Below are 19,855 nucleotides of genomic sequence, written 5' to 3'. Positions count from 1 at the left end.
TTCTGGTGTAGTCTGGACCCCAGTAGTCCCAACATAAAAATAATTTAAAAGATTAAAATAATGAAATCTTCCTTGGTAGGTTGATTAGTTTTACTTGATCAACTGCATTGTGAAGAATTAATGAGTCTCGGGAGGCTATGAAAAGAAATGACATGGCTGTTATCCAGAGCCTAAACCCAAAGCAGGTTCTCAAAGGAACAATTAACTTACCCTCTGCTGTGTGCTTGTTTCACTTACATGGAGGAAGAAACTGACATACGCTATAAGAAAGCAGGAGAATGTTTGTTTCTGTGTTGCTAGACAACATACTAGCTTTAATTTGGTTTCCAGTAATTTTAAAGTACTAGCAGCACATAATATTAAAGAAAAACAGAATATATTTCTTCTTAACATAAAATAATAAGCCTCCTGGGGCAGAATGGGGTGGGGAATGTTTCCAAAGACAACTTTTAAAATTAGCATCCTGGTACCCCTACTCTGCCAGGTATGTTGTTTTGTTTTAAATATTTATTTTGCTTTTCTCCATAAAAAAGACAACTGAGCAACATTTCAAATTAAAAAGCAATACCATTGTGCAAAGAGAGTGTAGGAGAAGCACAGCACTTCAGTAGCATCAAATTTTCCAGCTACACATGTCTGTATTCATGGGTGACAGGCCTTCCCCAATCCAGAATGTACAACCCTCAAACCCTGTTATTCTTCTGTAAACTACCAACAAGATTTTAAAAGGGCACTTGATTGCTTCTTGGCTCATATGCCCTTCTCCTCTTCTGTTTTCCATTTCCTGCTCCTCCTATGATTCCTCTATCCAGGGGTCCTTTCCTGCGGGAGCGCACAGGAGCGGAGCTCCGGCGGTAAGGAGCCCAGGGGGCGGGCACATTCAACAAGCCCTGCCCCCTGCTCCCAGCAGCCCTCAGTCAGGCCACGAGGAGCAAGAAGCAGCCAGATAAGTTGCAGAGCTGCCCCCCCCAGCCTGCCTTCAGATACAAGCTCTCCCTCCTCTGCGAGGGCAGATCTGCACTCCCCCCCCGCAATAGCTGGGAATTCAAAACAATCCAGTGGAGCCTGAGCGGTGGGTGTTGCCTTCTGACACACTTCCGGTGATGTCAGGGGGTGTGGCATATGCAAATAAGTTATGCTAAAAAGTTATGCTAATGAGCTCCTGCACCTCTTCTTCTACAAAATGACCCCTGCCTCTATCTCAGCTCTTCAACTGCTTTCCCATTCAGGCAATATCTTCTACTGCCTATGGCCTATCCCCTTTGACATAATAGTTCTCTTGAATTTGTCAGGAGTCTTTTTGGGAAAGAATTGGACTACCTTACAATTAAGGAAGTAAAATGCGAAGTTTACTAGACAAGAAGCAACCCAAACCCCCCACCACCTGCTTGACTTTTGCTATCAGAGCTGGGCTGGAAGAAAACTATGGCCGTTTCTGCACACATGCAAACTGCTGCATTGGCGTTCTTAAAGCATCAATGTTTGTAAAACTTTCTGCACAATTTTTGGCTGCTCCAGTAGTAGCTTCGAATTTACTGCCCCGTTACTCTGCGTTTTCTGGATCCACTTTTCCCGCAATATTTTTTCCTTTGGGTATTAACTCGCAATTTTCAAGTGTGGAATTCCTGAAAAAAAGCAACAGTATGTAGCAATAGAGGTGATGGCAGTAACCCTTGCCTTTATTCTCCATATTTGTTCAAAAGCAGTGCATTGTTCTCTGCTTGGGAATCTCAACGCTGCTTCCACAACAAGGTAGTTTTTCTATGGTGGTCCAGTGGTTCAACTGTGTGTGAAACTGACTTTGTAACTGAGATTCTAGACAGCAGAAGGTAATCCATTTTCTGTCCATTGTTAGCTGTGGTTTCCCTTTCATACTGTTTAAAACCTTTTTTTTTAATCGCCTTCCCCTGCTGTCTAAAAGGTAAATTGACCTGTAGATGATTATTTTCTGTTCTGCTAATTCCTTCAATTGCTGCAAGGGACTGGCCCTTTGTGGACATTAACAAAGAAAAAAGCAATTGATTAGCAATCACGCTATTTCATTTTTAGACACAGAAAAGGAAACTGCTCCTGTCCACAGTGTCCTGCCCAGGAAACACTTTTTAAAACAAGTTTAAAACAAAAAAAAGCAGGGGGTGGGGGGGGGGGGGGGGCTGGAAAGAATAATCTATTAATGGCCTGTGCACTACTAGGAGCTGACAACATGCAGAAACAGGAAGAATACCTGCACAAGTCAGGTGGCTGAAATATGGAAAACTCTTGCTGTGAAAGCACCTTGTCTCGCCAATTTATGCAAGCCTGAACCCACTCTGTGAGTGAGAATTTTGATAACTGTGGAGAAATGCATTTTTTAACAAAACCTTCACCTTGAGTTTTATTTTGTTTTCTCTCTCTTGGCAGAGTATAGGCAGGAGGGAGTCAATTGCTGGCTAGCCTCAGCCACCAAGGCTTTAGAAATGCAGATAGAAGGTCTGGCTGGATACAGTGAGATGATCAAGTCTCTCTCTCTCTCTCTCTCTCTTACACACACACACACACACACACACACACACACAGGCGACAGAGTTTCAGAGAAGAGAAAATCTTCTTTGACCTGCCCAGTGGGTGTGGAAACAGAGATGAGGGTCTCTTCTGAGGCAGACAGAGCTGTCACATGGGGTCTGCTGAAGGAGGCCATTTCCATATGCCAGACTGCAGGCCTGAGCAGTAGCTCCAAGATACTGGGAAGCTTTTAAACCACTGTAACCTTTTAAGTTAAAGAACCTGCCTTAGATTAATATACACTAGGCACACACAGAAGGAGGGACAGAGGTACTGCATTTTATATTTTTATTTTGGATCTGTTGCTCAGTCTGTGGCTGTGTTGAGAGTATGTGTGTGGGCAGGGGTCATTTCGTAGAAAAAGAGCTAGGGGAACTCATTAGCATAACTCATTAGCATATGCCACACCCCCTGACATCAGGGGCTCAGCGGTGGACCTGCAAGGCTGGCGGAAGTGCGAGGAAGCCCTGCCAAGGCCCTCCCTGGCCCCAGGCAGGCAGGGGTGGGGAGAGGCGGGGAGGAAGCAACTTACCCTCCCTCTTCTCCTGCCTCCTCCTGGCTGAATGAGGGCTGGAAGAAGGGTGGCCAGAAGCAGGGGGCGGGGCTTCATTGTGTGCCCCGCCCCCTGCACCTCACCCGGGGGAACTGCGTTCCCCCGCGTTCCCCCCCGAAATGACCTCTGTGTGTGGGCATTTTCTTTTTAATAAATGTTTTATAACTCTTAATGCTGGTAGTGGTTTTCTGTACCACATAGACCTCCACCATTTTGGACATGCTGTTTTAAAATGAGCACCAGGCAGAAGGGCAGGGGCAGTCAGCTGGCAAGTGGCTACTCCCCCAGTGGTGCACAAGTGCAGTAAGCTGTCCCTGTGGTAACCAGAAGCTGGGTAGCAGGAGACACAGGCTCAAGGTGAAGCCTTAGAATGGCAATGCAGGGAAGGGAAGCTGGGAGTTCTGGTCCTCTCAATGGGCAGTTCCTACAAACTCCAGGTGGTGGCAGTGGGTGAACAGAGAGAGAGAAAGAGAGAGACCCCCAGTGTTGGGAAACCCAGGTGGTTGACACATGTCAGGCGGAGACCTTGGATGGCCACTGGTGCCCAGGTGCCTCAGAGAGCAGGACAAAACAGAGCCTGCAGATCAGAGTAGGGCTGATCTGCCACAGTTGCCTGCAGATCAGGGATACTTCTGTCTTCTGCCTGAAACTTGGAAAGAAGTCTTCCTTAGGTGAGAGGTATAATCCCTTTCATTCCAATTGGTTGAATGGGAGCAGGAAATTACAAGCAGAAAAACATTATTCCTCAAACTAGTGCTAACAATTTGATTTCCTAATTTTAATTCTATCAAAGAGTCAAACTCAAGATTTTAAAATATGTTTATTTAGTACAGTTTTATCCTATCCCAGGAACTGTGGCAGCATACATGGCTCTCCCCTCTTTCATTTATGAAGAAGAAGAAGAAGAGGAGGAGGGGGAGGGGGAGATTGGATTTACACCCCGCCCTTCACAGAGTCTCAGAGTGGCTTACAGTTTCCTTCCCTTCCTCTCCCAGCAACAAACACCCTGTGAGGTAGGCGGGGCTGAGAGAGCTCTGAGAGAACTGCTCTTGAGAGAACTGCGACTGGCCTAAGGTCACCCAGCTGGCTGCATGTGGAGGAGAGGGGAATCAAACCCAGTTCTCCAGGCCTGAGTCCGCCGCTCTTAACTGCTAAGCCAAACTGATCTGTGAGTAGGTTATACTCAGGGCTCTTTTTGTAGAAAAAGCCCAGCAGGAACTCATTAGCATATTAGGCCACACCCCTGACTGCACCACTCATTAGCATATTAAGCCGCATTCCCATGTTACCAGAAGTGTGGTTATCCAGCCACACCCACCTTTTGCTTGTTATTCTGTTTACCTTGTTTGTTGTCAAAACCCAGGGCCTTTTTTTGTAGCAGGAACTCCTTTGCATGTTAGGCCACACACCCCTAATGTAGCCAATCCTAATGAGTTCCTGCTGTTGGGTGTGGCCTATTATGCTAATGAGATCCTGCTGGGCGTGGCCAACTTGGGAGCCAGCCGGAACTCCATTCCTGTGCGTTCCTGCCCAAAAATAGCCCTGGATACTAAGAGAAAATTACTAGCACAAGGTTTAGAGAGTTTCATGATAAGCAGGGATTGGTTTTGAACTCAGTGGTCAGACCTGCTCCATCACTTCATACCCCTAGTTACAACCTCTGTCTTCCATCACCACTTTACCCATTTAATTATCCTTCTCTCGGGAATAGGGTTCTTCTGTCTCAACCAGAAATTTAAAAAAACAGCACTCTGACAGTGCAATCCTAAAGAGAGTTTAACTCTTCTGTGTTCACTGTAGCCAACAGAAAAGTATAACTCTGCTTAGAATGGCACTGTGAGACACCTTTGGTCTGACATTAGAATCTTACAACCAAGATCTCAGAAAGGATATAATGTTGCCTCATCTATTTTTCAGAGTTCTGCTATAGCACATGACACACCTCTGATTTTAGGTGTGTCTGTACTCAGTTCATACAACCAGGTTTGGTGATAATGGAGCATGCATAACAAGTTGCTGGTATGTATCACCAACTCTTGACAAAAACAGTCTGCTGATGCCTTTGATGATTCCTGAGTGTGTGAACTGGAATTTCCCATCTATGCTTTGTGATCATTAGAGCAGTTTTCCACATTCACCTTCAAATGATGAAGTGAAATAAATGGCTGCATGGACTGAATTAGGCCCTCCGGATGGCTACACAAATCAGCCATTAGTTAAATATGCCTTCAAATTATTTGAATATAATGTGCTAATTTGGCTATATCAGCAAAAGTCAGCTATGAAACATTGACCCCATAGGGCTCTTAGAAGAATCACTTTAAGTCACTTTTTTAAAAATGTGCAAATGCGGGATTGTGTCTTCACCTCTGCCTAGTCCTGAATTTAAGCATTTTGCTGGTTTGTGTGTAGTCCTCTAGAAAGACTTGGTAATCGGGGCTTCCCTTGGGAATGGAGACTGCTGTTTGTCCTCAAGTGAACTGCACATAAGAAGGCAATAGTTCCATGTAGGGGATCTGTTGCTGACATAAGGCATGAGAACCTCAGAGATGACATTCCAGCCTCTATTTACGTCCCTTTTCTGAACATACCCTTTAATAGAATAGTTTGCAAATGTTCTCTCATTTCAAAAGCCAAGTTCTACAATTACATTAATAGCTTCCAATCTTCTATGTGAGCTCACAGAAACATTGCCAGTCATGTGTACCTGTATTCTGTCTAGCAGCCATCCAAAATCCAGTCCTTCTTTTGGCTGTTTTGCTGTACAGCAAGCATAAAGATGCACACTACATAGCCTGTCTTTTCCTAATATCCCTTCTATGCATACTAGGTGACAGAGGCCTGCAGAGGATGAGGAGCAATACTTAGGATTTATGTAGTGCTTTCATTATTCAATGCAGTTTTCTTGTTGTAATTCTGACAAGGGAGGCCAGTGTTATTTCCCTGTAGTTTATCTTATGCTACCTTATTCTCAGTAACAGGAACAAACAGGACATTGAGGATCTATTCTATAACTGCCCTAATCATAAAGCTGGAATCCTTGCACACATGAACATTCCAGGTTGTTTGTGACACAAGAGGTTTTGCACTTTCTCAGCATCACAAAGTGTAGAAAGAACTTCATGATGAATGAGAGTCACATGTGTGAGTGTATGTATATTACTATTGATAGAGAGGTTTTACTGATTTTTTTTACAGCAGAATGGGAGTACCCACAGACAACTGGGGGTTTGCACATACTTTGAGGATTCCTCAGGTGTGCATAAAAAAGTGACTTTGTAAATTTACTGAAAAAGAGTAGTATGTCCTCAACCTCCACCCAGACTCATCTGATGAGCTTTGCAAATGCTCCATGAGATACAGAAGGTTGTGAATAACTGGAAGTCAATTAAAGTGGAAAGTGAGGTGGTGGAATTAGCGTTCTCAGCCCCTAAGAATTTATAGACTCCTAGAGGATGACAGAGTTTTGGAGGTTGCGTGGGATTTCCAAATTGTTTTCCCCACCCGCAGTTTTTCATGAAACCCCAGATTATGTATACACACACATACAGCCTGCCTGAACACATGTCAGAAACTCAGGGATCCTGACTATGCCCCCCTTCCTCACTATATACTATCTCCCCTGTTCTCCCTGTGGGCATAGCAATCCTTTGTGTGAGCGGAACACATGAAAATTTTTAAAAGCCCTTTCTTTTAGTATTAGGAACCTATGAAAAGATGTGATTTTAAAAGTAGTGTATATAAAACTGATAAAGCTGCAAAAATATCTTGTTAAAATTGCAAAACAAATTGTATAATAATAATTCTAAACCTTTTATTGTCTTCTTTTAGAATCTGTATTTGCCTTTTTGGTTGTTCTCTATTGTTATGTTTTGTTAATGTACTAAATAGTAAACAAAAATTTAAAAACCCTTCCTTCTATAGTTTGTCATCCGAAGGTGACCCTAGGTCAAGATATGGCAGTAATCGATAGCCATTGTTGATCTATATTTTTCATTCCATTTACGAAGTGATGATCATGACATCCATGTTCCCAGGGAATATTTTAGGCCAGATGTCAATTAGTATTATCATTATCAATGCAATCCTAAAAACACTTTCCTGGGAATAAGCCCAATTGAACAGATCTGACTAGACATGCTTAGATTTCTGTGTACCACAATTAATATACAATCCAAGTAATACTCTCTAAGAGCTGGGACTCTTAGAAAACCAGCTACTGTAAATAATCTGGGGTTCCCCCAATGCTTCTATGGACCATAAAAGGAAAGTTTGTTGGTATTTTATGCATTTTGACATACATCTTCAACAGTATAAAAGAAATAACATATAAGAGAACTTTTTGGCCAACCATGATAGCTCCTGAAAGCATCAGTACATAAATACAGAGCAGCCCATTACTTTTTGCCAACAGTTACATAGTTGGGAAACTATGCAACAGTTAAACAATGAAATTAAACACATAGAACCTGGTACATTTAAATATTTAAGTGCCATTTTTTCAAAACAAATCATCCTAATGCATAACTGCTGCTTTGACCTTTCTTAGAGATGGTTGGCAAAACAGCACACAGGTCTCCATTAAGGTAGAAAGTATATTTTACATCCACGCTACATAATAGATCTTTTGAGGAACAGATTTCATATTAACACATATAAAATTTGACCCAGTGCTAACCTTGCAGGACAGCATAAGAAACCAAATTCCAGACACTCCCACAGTTGTTTTTGGATACGTTTTGCCATTGCTTTCCTCCTTTAGGTCAATTTATTGTGAAGGGTAGAAGAAGAAAAATGAATAACTACTTTGAAATTATTTAGTTAGGTCAAAATCTGGAGGCTACTGCAGGAAGCACAATGGGTACTGGCAGGTAACAGAAGGGCCAACGGGATGCAGAGCTGCAGTGGAAATAATCACAGAGTGAAGAAAGGGAGCATAGTGTCTCCAGGAATTGGGCCACGTGCTAGAAAGGTAGCGCCTTACTTGTGGAGATCAGGATATCGTGGAACAAAATGTGAACAGTGACAAAGTGCTAAAGAGTTGTGAAATGCCTGGTTCTAAATATCTTTCTTTTAATCTAACTTTAAATCTTGTTACTGTCTTGTCCAAGAGTATAAAAAGTGTCTTGTTTTAAAGCAAATACCTATACCATATTAAAGACAAACACATGTTTTCTACTACTGTGTCTATATTTTTCTGTTTTTAGCACAATCTCAATACCAGGCAATGATAAATGTGCATATACTTAAATGAATTAACATATATAAATTAAGAATTGGGTTTTATCCATGGGAAAACCTCTGTTATTCTAATTCAAGCCATCTGCAATGGATGCATACCTAAGAGGCAGAGACCCACAGATCCTACCTTAGGTAATTAGGGCTGCAATCCTAGGAACTCTTTCCTAACAGTAAGCCCTAGGGTTGCCAGGTGTCCTTTGGCCACCACTGGGAGATGGGAGGGTAGGCTTGCCAGATCCAGGTTGGGAAACTCCTGGAGATTTGATGGTGGAGCCTGGGGAGGACAGGGACCTCAGTGGGGTACAGTGCTATACAAGCCACCCTCCAAAGCATCCATTTTGTCTAGGGGAACTGACCTCTGTAGTCTGAAAATGAGCTGTAATTCCAGGTGATCCCCAGGCCCTACCTGGAGGCTGGCATCCCTAGCCCCAGTGAATAAAATGGAATTTCTCAATAAATTAGTCCTGTTTAGTCCTTCTCCCCTACAGTGATAAATTATGTCCAGAATAAGAAATGATCTGGATCAGAGAGGTCCACATTAAGTGAGTTTTACTGTATTTTTGAAGATAATAATATATAACCATAAACATAGTGAGAAACTCCTCACTATGTAACTATAACTCCTCTGGAACAAGCTCGTGCCCCAGTAAGAGTGTTGTAACTACTGTACTCCTGGGAACACCACAGATGGTGGCTCAAAATGCCCTTACGCAAACATATACATTCCCTTTCCATGGGTGAACACACAGAAATGGAACCATATCACTCAGATACCTTCACAGTTTACTTGCCAAAGTAAATCATCATTCAAATCCAACAGGACACCGTGGAACAAGTTGAGGCCCATGGGAGGATGGAGGGAAGGAGCAGGCTGGGACCAGCCACCAGACATCCTAGAAGAAGTACCAAGGGCACTGTCAGACCCAGTCATTTGGGATGAGGTGCTCATGGTTGTGCCATTTTGCTTAGCACCTTTCCATACAGCCAGGGCTTTTTTTGTAGAAAAAGCCCAGCAGGAACTCATTAGCATAATAGGCCACACCCAACAACAGAAACACATTAGCATATTAGGCCACACCCCACAGCTGTGGGGAGTCCAGGCAAGCCGGCCCTTGGACAGGCCAGGGAAGGTATAGGGAGGCATTTAAATGCCTCCCCAATTCTTCCAGCCCCCCTGGCCTGCCCGCCTCAGAGTTGCTGGGGGGGTCTCTCTCCAGGCTTTCCCTCTGTAGCCACACACGCACAGAGGTTTTGGCTGTAGTGGGAGTGGCCAACTCTGAAGTCAGCCGGAACTTCGTTCCTGTGCGTTCCTGCCCAAAAATAGCCCTGCATACAGCCATCCCTCTGTTGCATTCATGAGGTTTTGCCTCAGCAGTGCTTCTACTCCGTTTCCCCTTCCTGCCATACAGTGTGCACAGTTCTGTAAATACAGGAGGATCCTCTCAACCTGCCCTCCTAGTGTGAGTCCCCTTTAAGGGCATAGATCCCTAAGTACCATCCCACCGAAACAGAGACAGAACTGTGAAACTATCAAACAGGAAAATCAGAAAAGTTGTTTAGAAGTTGTTTAGAAGGCAGATCTACTGAGTTGGGTTGCCAACTTTCTTGGAGGCTCCTGTGAGTTTGAAAGCTCTACTGACATCACAGATAGAATTATCCTCACCATCACATGTCCAGCTTAGCTGTGCTGGTCAAACAGGTGTCTGTTATGCCCTCGTTAGGGCTTATTATAGAGCTGAGACTGGTACAGTCGTAAATGGTATCCTAGCCTGAACTATGGCTTTATAGGCATGGTGGGAGGTAAGAAGTGTGGGAGTCTGTTTTTCACACCCACTGCAGTCAGTGGGAAAGTTTATACTTACACCAGTACTTTTCCGGTGTAACATTACTCTGGCACCAGGTTGTAGGCTGAGGGGGCTTAGATACCAGAGAAGGCCTACTTCTTCCCTTACATGCCTGGGCACCTTACATTTCTAATTAGGAATGGGCACAAACTGGGAAAATGCAGTTTGGTTCATGACATGCCCGGTTCATGAACCATGAACTTTTAGGGGCTAAATGAACTGGTTAGAGGCTAAATGAACTGGTTCAGTTTATGATACAGCAGAATGCCCCCCTAGCATGCTAGAGACACTGAACGTGCAGGGGATCTCTGGCTGACTCTCCTCTACCTGCCCTTCAAGTTTGGTGAGGATTTTATTTATAGGGTTTGAGTTACAGCCCCCTAAAGAATGTGCTCCCATCCTCCATTGTTTCCAATTGGAAACAAAACCTCATTGTTTCCAATGGAGGGGGGGGGGAAGCAAACAAACAAAGGCAATAGAAGCCCAGCAGAACAGAATCAAAGTCACAGAGAATCTCTGCAGTAGAAATCAAAGGTGGTGGTGGGCATTTTTGCAAGCCCAGCAGAATCAGCGCATATCCAACAGGACTAAGGTCAACCCAGAGAATCTCTTCAGCAGAAACTGAAGGTGGGGGCATTTCTACAAGCCCAGCAGAACCAGTGCAATGTACAGAGTGCCCAGCAGTACCAGTTCAATCAGAGAGTGGCCAGCAGAACCCAGTGTCAGCGACACCAGCTCAACAGGACTGATGTCTACACCAAGCAAAAGGGGGGGGGGTTGCAAGACCAGCAGAACCAGTGCACCGTACTATTGCCCAGCAAAACCCAGTCCCATTGTGGCATTGCCAGCTTAACTGGACTGATGTGAAGCACAGAATCACACTCCAAGCAGGAGGAGGGGGCTGCAAGTCCAGCGGAAGGGATATACTAAAAGGAATGACAGGATTGCCCACTGGAAACAATGGAAAAGGCTTGAAGGCCCATTGAAGATAATGGAAGCCAGGAATACCAATTGACTTACATGGGCTCTATTGAAATACATTACAATATAAAATAGTTGCAACAAAAATGTTGAATGAATTTTCAGTTAATTATCTGGGCCCAGCCAAACTGCTCTGGGACTGGAATAACAGGTCCTAGAGTGGAATCATGGTACCCTGGAATAGAATTTGTGCTCTGGAACTGGAATGACAGCCCCTTGGAGTGGCAGAAGTGTTCTGGGAGTGGAATGACAGCCCTCAGAGTGGAATTATGGCCCTTGGGAGTATCAGAAGTATCAGAAGTGGGAGTATCAGAAGTGTCCTGGGACTAGAATGAAAAACCCCAGAGTGGAATGAGCGTCATTCCACTCTGCAACCTGTCATTCCAATGCCAGTAGACGTTTACTCTCAGGGGCCCCCCATTCAACTCTGGGGGCTAACATTCCAGCCCCCAAACACTTCTGCTACACCCAGGGGCTTTCATTCCACTCTCAGAGCACTTCTGCCTCTTCCAAGAGACCATAATTCCCATAGCAGTTTATCTGGGCCCAGATAATTAATTGAAAATCCACTCCTCATTTTCATTGCAAGTATTTTGTGCTGTAATGTATTTCAGTGGAGGTCATGTAAGTCAATTGGCATTCCTGCAAGTCAATTGCCATTCCTGGCTCCCATTATCTCTAATGGGTCTTCAAGCCTCGTCCATTGTTTCCAATGGACAATCTTTTACTTTTAGTACACCCCCCCCGGCAGAACCAGTGCAATGTACTAGTGCCTAGCAGAACCCAGTGCCATTGTGGCAATTCCAGCTCAACAGGAATGATGTGAAGCACAGAATAGCACTCCAAGCTGGAGGGGGGGGATTGCAAGCCCAGCAGAAACAGTGCAATGTACTGGTGCCCAGCAGAACCCAGTGCCACCGTGGCAATGCCAGCTCAACAAGCTAATGTGAAGCACAGAATCACACTCCAAGTGGTAGAAGGGGGTTGCAAGCCCAGCGGAACCCAGTGCCACTGTGGCAATGCAAACAAAAGGAGGACTAATGTCAAACCAGATAATCCCTGCAATTATAATGTGCAGAATTCCCAGCAGAACTCAATGCCACTGGCATTGCTAGTTTAAAAGGGCTGCTCTCAAAGCACAGTCACAACAAATACAAACAAGGGAAGGGATTTTGAAAGCTCTGTTCAAGAAAAGGGCACGCAGGAAGGCCAGGAAGGGGGGGGGAGAACCTCTTGAAACTGACATGACTAGTTTGAAACTGACCCTGTGCTGTCCCAGTCAGCATTTAACTGTAGCTAAGTAGAACTGCCATATATCTTTAAGAGCAGTTTGCTCCTGGGAATTGTAGTCTTTAGTTAGGCATCCCAATGCATCCCTGACTGGCTAATTAACAGTAATTTCCTCCTCACAGAGGCGGGAGGATTTCTGCGTTTACAGCTCTCTTCCGTTTTTCTTTGTTCTCAAAGCGGCAAGGAGTGGGAAAATGCAATCCTTTTCACCATGAGTCAGTGAAATGAATTAGATTACAAAGATATGAGTAAAGACTCTTATGAATGCATGTGGAACGTAATAATAAAAATGATTTAATTCTACTTTGAATCTGGCCATGCGTTGAATCTGTCCAGAAGGTGCTGTTTTACACAGCGTCAGACGGAACAGACTCCCTCCCATTGCTTTGAAGTTTGGTAAACATTTTGATTGAGCAGAGACAGACAGTCTGGAAATGTATCCATTCATGAACCAGCATGAACCTCCATGAACATCTTGAAAGTTCATGGAAAGTTCATGCCAGTTCATGCCACAAACTTCATTACACAAACCACAAACCATCCAAAGTTCTTCATGAACTTTCATTTGTGCCCATCTCTCTTTCTAAAATTTATGCAGGTGGCATCAGGTATACACCAGCATGGCATTAGTAGGATGCTATGATGATGAATGCTTATACATAGCTCACCACTGTGGGGCTTACTGGGAGTTGCCATACTAAGCAGTTTACATAGTGGCCTTAGAATTGTATCTTGGCAGTGCAGTCCTATGCACCTTTGTCTAGAATGCTCAGTGTCTCATAGAGAAAGTATTTTGTACTCAGGCACAGTTGCATCTTTCTCTTACTAATAGAAATGACAAAACCTTCTTGAATTTAACTAAGTATTAGAATAGAAATTTTCAAGATACTTTTGAAACCCAGTCCACCGCTCTTAACCACTACACCATGCTGGCTGCAATTTTAAAATGAGTTACTTCAAAAAGACTACTCAGGAGCAAAAAATTTGACAAAACTGAGTATAGCTGGTTGCTAGTCTGATTCAGAACCAAATCATTTATAAGTCTGTTGCTAAGATACAAGTTATAGTTTTGGTGACTCATTTTTGTGCAGCATCTAAAAAGTAACTCCCACTACAAGCAATTTGAGGTGACATAGAACAATTTCAAAAACCTTTCAGGTGTCATGAAATCAGTCATACTCCAAGCCAACAACTGGTTAGCATGGCTACAATGGGACATCTTTTTATTAGTATTTGAACTAATCAAATGGTAAGAGTATCTGTTATATTCCCTGATATTCTGCAACAATAGAAAATATCCTCAGATTTAAAAATCTGCCCTTAATCTCTAATTTTAATGCACAGTTTAAAACCACCATATTATATTTCACTATCAATAATTTCTGCTCCATTCCATACCCTTCTGCTACAATGAAAGGTATACACTTATTTATGAGCTTTAGACTAATAGATAAAGAGGGATAATAGAAATGCTATGCCTGTAGAAGAAGAAAAGTAGATTTTTATACCATGCTTTTCTCTACCTTAAGGAGTCTCCTTCCCTTCCTCTCCTCACAACAGTCACCTTGTGAGGTAGGTGGGGCTGAGAAAGTTCTGAGAGAACTGTGACTGGCCCAAGGTCACCCAGCAGGCTTCATGTGGAGGAGTGAGAAATCAAACCCAGTCCACCGCTCTTAACCACTACACCATGCTGGCCGTGCAATTTATTGGGCGCCAAAACAAGGAAAAAAGATTTGTTCAGGGAAGTAGACATGTGCAATAGAAGCTGATGTCTACACTCAGATTTGCATGGAAAAATTGTATTTAATACATTAGATTTATAACTATATTACCTAACAAGAATGGCCCAGCTTTACTTCCTTTCCAAGGATAGGCTGTTTTCCTTTTAGATCTGTAGATACTTGGAGTACATATACCTTAGTAACTACCCTCTCACTCCTTGTATTCTCCACAAATCGGAATCAGAGCTGAAGCTGAGACTAGGAGCTACACAGGCAGCCAACATCAAGTGAGACGATAACCCTCACAGGCTGGCTCTTTGGAACAAATATACAATTTGTGCAGTGAATGAACAAATCCTAAATCAAGTGGAAAGCAGAAAGGTGTGCGGAAATAAGCATTGCTGCAGTAATTGATGTAAGCAGTATATAACTTGTGGATGACAAAAACAGTATGGTAGAAAGCAAGTGAGAGAAAAGATAGACATTCTGACTCGGTGTGGAAATGTGTGCGTGTTGGAGGGTGGGGGAGACAACACCAGAGCCCCCTTCTTGGCCCCCTGCATGGTCAAGACTGGCATTCACCAGGCCCAGCAGGGTTATAGATGCACCTTATAAAGGTCTGCACTCTAACCTTGATAGCCCAGGCTATCCCAATCTCATCAGATCTCAGAAGCTAAGCAGGGTCAGCCCTGGTCAGTATTTGGAAGGGAGACCACCAAAGAATATCAGGGCTGTGACACAGAGGCAGGCAACAACAAACCACCTTTGAATTTCTCTTGCCTTGAAACCCCCATGAGGTCACCTTAAGTCAGCTGTCACTTGATGGCAATAAAAATAAAACATAAAAATACAGGTCTCCACACTTGCTGGCTGATCAATGGCAGGTGGCCCTTTAAGAGTCAGGACTGATAGCTGGCCCTTTGACAGATAGCTGTCTGACAATCAGTTGTTGGGAAGTTCCACCCTTGGGGGTGGAAAAAGGGAATAATGGCACAGAAATTGCACAGAAAGCACCATTGGTCCCTCATGGGGCTTGTCCACACTCCCATAAGGCTTCTGGGTAGAGGGAGGCATGCTCCACACACCTGGCTAGGGCTTTCAGAAGGACTGAGGGAGGAGGCCAGTGAGGACAAACAAGCTGTAACCCCCAGTTCAGAAGGGAGTACAGCTAGAGGAGAGGAGGTGGAAAAGGGTGGTATCCAACCCCCTTCTGACTGAGGCCAATTTATATATAGATTTTCAGAAGAGACAGTACATAGAAAGTTATCATATTACAATATATTCAATTATGTTACTTAATCTGTTTGTTTATGTACTTCATGTATACCCCATTTTTCTCCAAAGTGAAGACTCAAAGAGGCTTATAACATTATTTCCTTCTCTGTTTTATCCTTTCAACAGTCCTGTGAAGTAGGTTAGACTGAGAGTAAATGACTGACCCAAGGTCACCCAGCAAGCTTCCGTGGCACAGTGAAGACTTGAACTTTTTTTTTTTGGTAAACAAATTTTATTTTCTCAGGAATACAACATATAAAATTAAATCATTTCGTTCTATCAATTGTCTACCCCATTCCCAGTTCCTCCCCTCCCTCCAATGGCTTCCCGCAATGCTTCCACCCCTGCTCCAAATTACTTCATATCATCAACTATATCAATTTCTTATCCTTACAATCTAAATATAACATCATTTGACTTAATATTGATCTAAACATATTAAGTTTTGTTTCACATCCCAGTTCTTTTCCAGATATATTTTAAAGTCACTCCATTCTTGAAAAAACACGTCGTCTTCTTTATTGTTCAACTTCTTCGTAATTTTGTCCATCTCTGCCATGAACAGAACTTTTTGTATCCAGTTTTCAATTTCTGGCACTTTCTCTGTTTTCCAAAATTGTGCATAAATAATTCTCGCTGTTGTGATTAAGTACCAGAATAAGGTCTTTTTAGTTGTATTGACTTCTTCCATTTTCAGTCCCAAAAGCAGAATTTCCGGTGTGGGAAGACTTGAACTTGAGTCTCACAGAACCTAGGCTGACATGCTAACCACTACGATAGTTCTACATATAGCCACGTGGAAAGCAAAGCAGCACTGTTTTTCATTATGCGTAATATTAGAAGCTGTACGGTCCATCTATATATCATAGTTAGCCATATTAATACTATTACTCACTTCTACATAAGGATTGTTTTCTATATGTACTCTGTATTCAAAATGTTTACCTACTTTAGGAACATCAAGATGCATAGTATTGGAAAAGATTTACTCAGGCTACAATTTTCTTTGGACCTTCCAAATCAAACTATTTGGTACCAAAATAGACTACAAATCTTGGCTCATAATTAAGGTCACCAAGGACAGCAAAACATCATCTTAGAAATTCTGCAAACATTTGTGAACTGGGAGCCTTTTACTTCCTGAAAAGTAAAAGCAGATTTTTTTACTTATTCCAGATTGGTTGAATAAAATATGCTAATAAAAATGCAGGAGAATTACAAAACTGGAAGATGTTTAACTACTGTTGCCTCTACTTAATTGCAGAAGATCTTTATGTTTATTAGTAATTATACCCATCTAGCCTGCTTTCTCCTTGCCAAACAAGACTTTGCTACAATTGCTAGGCTTCCTCTAAAATATGATTTATCTGGAGGCAGAAAACGATTATGTAATTAATGTAATGATAACAGTGAACACTATACTTGTTGAGCATGGCGATGAGCAGTATTGCAGCAATATTAAAATAGTTTCCAGTCCCCTGTATACCAATGGTGCAGTTGCTTTTCTCTGCTGGTTCTCCCCGCCCCGCATGGAAGGATATTTGTACCCAGGTATACTTAGTCATTTATTGGATCTATTAATTGCTAGGTACCAACAAGCTTGGTACTGTTCAGGATGCCCTGAGGAGGTTAGAGGAATGTTTCCACAGTGTAAAGGAGATTGGACTGAATGTTCTTGGTTGGTTGCACAAGCCTCATCAGTGCACATCTGTGGTAAAGCTGCCTATGCTTAATTAGCTTTTAACAAATCTGATGAGTCTGTTCTATGGAAATATCTGTGAAAAGGGCCTCACATGTTTTAGCTTTAACTGATCAATGTAAACAAACAAATACTGGTTCCCATACATTTTAAAAAGACAGCACATGTCCCAGTTCTGTAAACATTGTCATAACAATTGTTCATACAAACCTATTGGATTTGAACACATAATCAAAATGTAGTGGTGGAATTATTTTACAGATGTATTATGGCAAAGTAGTTGTGCAAAATCTATATAAATAGGAATAAACATTCTATGTAGTAAAAGTTTTCAAAATCATCTTATTTGAAATCTAGAATCGTCTGAATATCAACTTTGAAATTGTCAGGGTCAGTTGTCACCCTCAATAAGTGAGGCACTGGAGTTTATTAAGCACTCTTGAACATCCTGGACATATTTAATTGCTAAAAAGGAATGGACTTAATCATAGAACAAAGTTCAAGTCCAGTGGCACCTTTAATAACAAACAAAGTTTAATTCTTCATGGTCCCGTTCACACTCACCGATTTGGTCCGGGAGCAGGACAGTTTGGGGCCGGATCAAACCGGCGCGATCACACCACAACATCTGGGAAGCGTCCGGCTTCCGTACCCAAACTGTCCCTTTCCCGGGATGAGCCGGTGCAAACTGAACCACCTATCTAGGTGGTTTAAAGGGAAGCGGCGCGGCAACCAGGGCGTTTGATCGCCGCCGCTTCCCTGCGCCGGCTCAACCCCGGCCCGGATCCGAACTGCGCATGCCCGGACATGCGCAGTTCGGCCGGCCCCCGGGTAGGGCGTGTTTTCTCCCCGGCGTTTGATCGCGCCGGGGAGAAAAGGCGGCGCGGCCGGGGGATCCGGGGGATCCGTGGGATCCCGCCACGCCGTGTCAACATTGGCGCGGCTTTTAAAAGCCGCGCCTTTAAGCGCCTTTTCCCCTGCGTGTGGCAGGGGCCAAAGCAACCTTGTTAGGCAGAAGTCCAGTAAACCTCACAAAATAAGATGTACAAGTGGATAAAGACTTTCCTTCCTTTTGCATATTTTTACTTTCCCACATTTTATTTGGATGGAATACTAAACGTGTGCTCACACATGGCAAAGACATGTATAGCAGAAATTAATTTTCATTCATTTTGTCAGGACTTACAATGCAATCCTATTCTTAATTAATCCAGTCTAAACCCATTGAACACAGACTGAAATAACTGCATAGAATTGTACTGATAGAGATGTCCTGCCAGTCAATGTGAAAAGAATTTTTATGCATTTTTTTTGGCAGTGCAGCATGCCTACTGAACTATATGGATAGCAATAAGTAATGTACCTGGAAAAACAGTAGACTTACAGTGTAATACTATGCCTGTTTACTTAGAAACCCAACAAAGGTTCCTAAGTAAGTGCACATAGGATGGCAGCTTGAGTCATACAGCACAATTCTAAATGCCACTGTGGTCAAGGTAGCTGGTCGCTGGCACAACAACAGTGCAGCTGATCTATTCCATTTGGACATTCTGCAGAGGAAAGTAACAACACGCACCCCTCTGCAAGACATTTTAGCATAACAGGCATGCCGGAGTCCACAGCAACCCTATCAATACCCATCAATCAGACACACTGGGTCAGCCAATCACCAGCCACTGAACCAGCCACTCAGGGAGAGCTAGCAGACAGGTAGCAAAGACCCAGAGACAGTGCAACCCCAACAGTCACATGGCCTGAATGCCCCTTCCCAGCTCACAATGGAAAGGCACCCATTCACCTCCTCCAGCAAGGGCCTGACTGGACGTAACAGAGCTGCACACATGCACCTGTTGCTGCCCAAAGCCACATCCCCTCAAAAAAGTAAGAAAAGAAAAAAAGACAGCCAAGCTCAACCCCCCACCCCCAAGACTAGCATTCAAACCACTGGGCCAAGAAGGCATGCAATCAGGCAGTAGGCTCTTCACTGCAGCCTTGATGGCACCATTAGCCACCAAGGGGCCAGGCACAGAACATTGCAATCAGGGGTCATTTCCTGCAGGAGCGCACAGGAGCGGAGCTCCGGCAGTAAAGAGCCCAGGAGACGGGGACATGCAACAAGCCCCACCCCCTGCTCCCAGCAGCCCTCAGTCAGAGCAAGAAGCAGCCAGGTAAGTTGCAGAGCCCCTCCCCCCCGGTCCAAAACAGTCCAGTAGCACCTTTAAGACCAAGTTTTATTCAGGTACAAGCTCTCTCTCCTCTGCAAGGACAGATCTACACGTTCCCCCCCCCCCCAATAGCTAGGAGTCCAAAACAGTCCAGTGGAGCCTGAGCGGTGGGTGTTGCCTTCTGACACACTTCCGGTGATGTCAGGGGTGTGTGGCATATGCTAATGAGTTATGCTAATGAGCTATGCTAATGAGCTCCTGCACCTCTTTTTCTACGAAATGACCCCTGATTGCAATGACAAACATGGCTCAGTGGAATAGAATGGAGAAGCCACAGAGCTGACATTGTGTCCATGCAAATGACAAAAGAGGGAAGAGGACAGACCAGGAGGTGGGCTGCCATGCAGAATCATGTTATTTATTTATTTAGATTATAACCCACACCCTCTCCCCTATGGGATTCAGGGAGGCTTACAACCTTTCAATACAATAAATACAATATAAATAAATACAAGTATATGTAACGATATGAGCTTATGTTTGTA

The sequence above is a fragment of the Gekko japonicus genome, unplaced genomic scaffold (genome assembly GCF_001447785.1).
Source record: "Gekko japonicus isolate JY-2015 unplaced genomic scaffold, Gekko_japonicus_V1.1 scaffold525, whole genome shotgun sequence".
Taxonomy (NCBI): Eukaryota; Metazoa; Chordata; class Lepidosauria; order Squamata; family Gekkonidae; genus Gekko; species Gekko japonicus.
The sequence above is the reverse complement of the archived record's forward strand: the minus strand, read 5'-3'. Positions refer to the sequence as shown.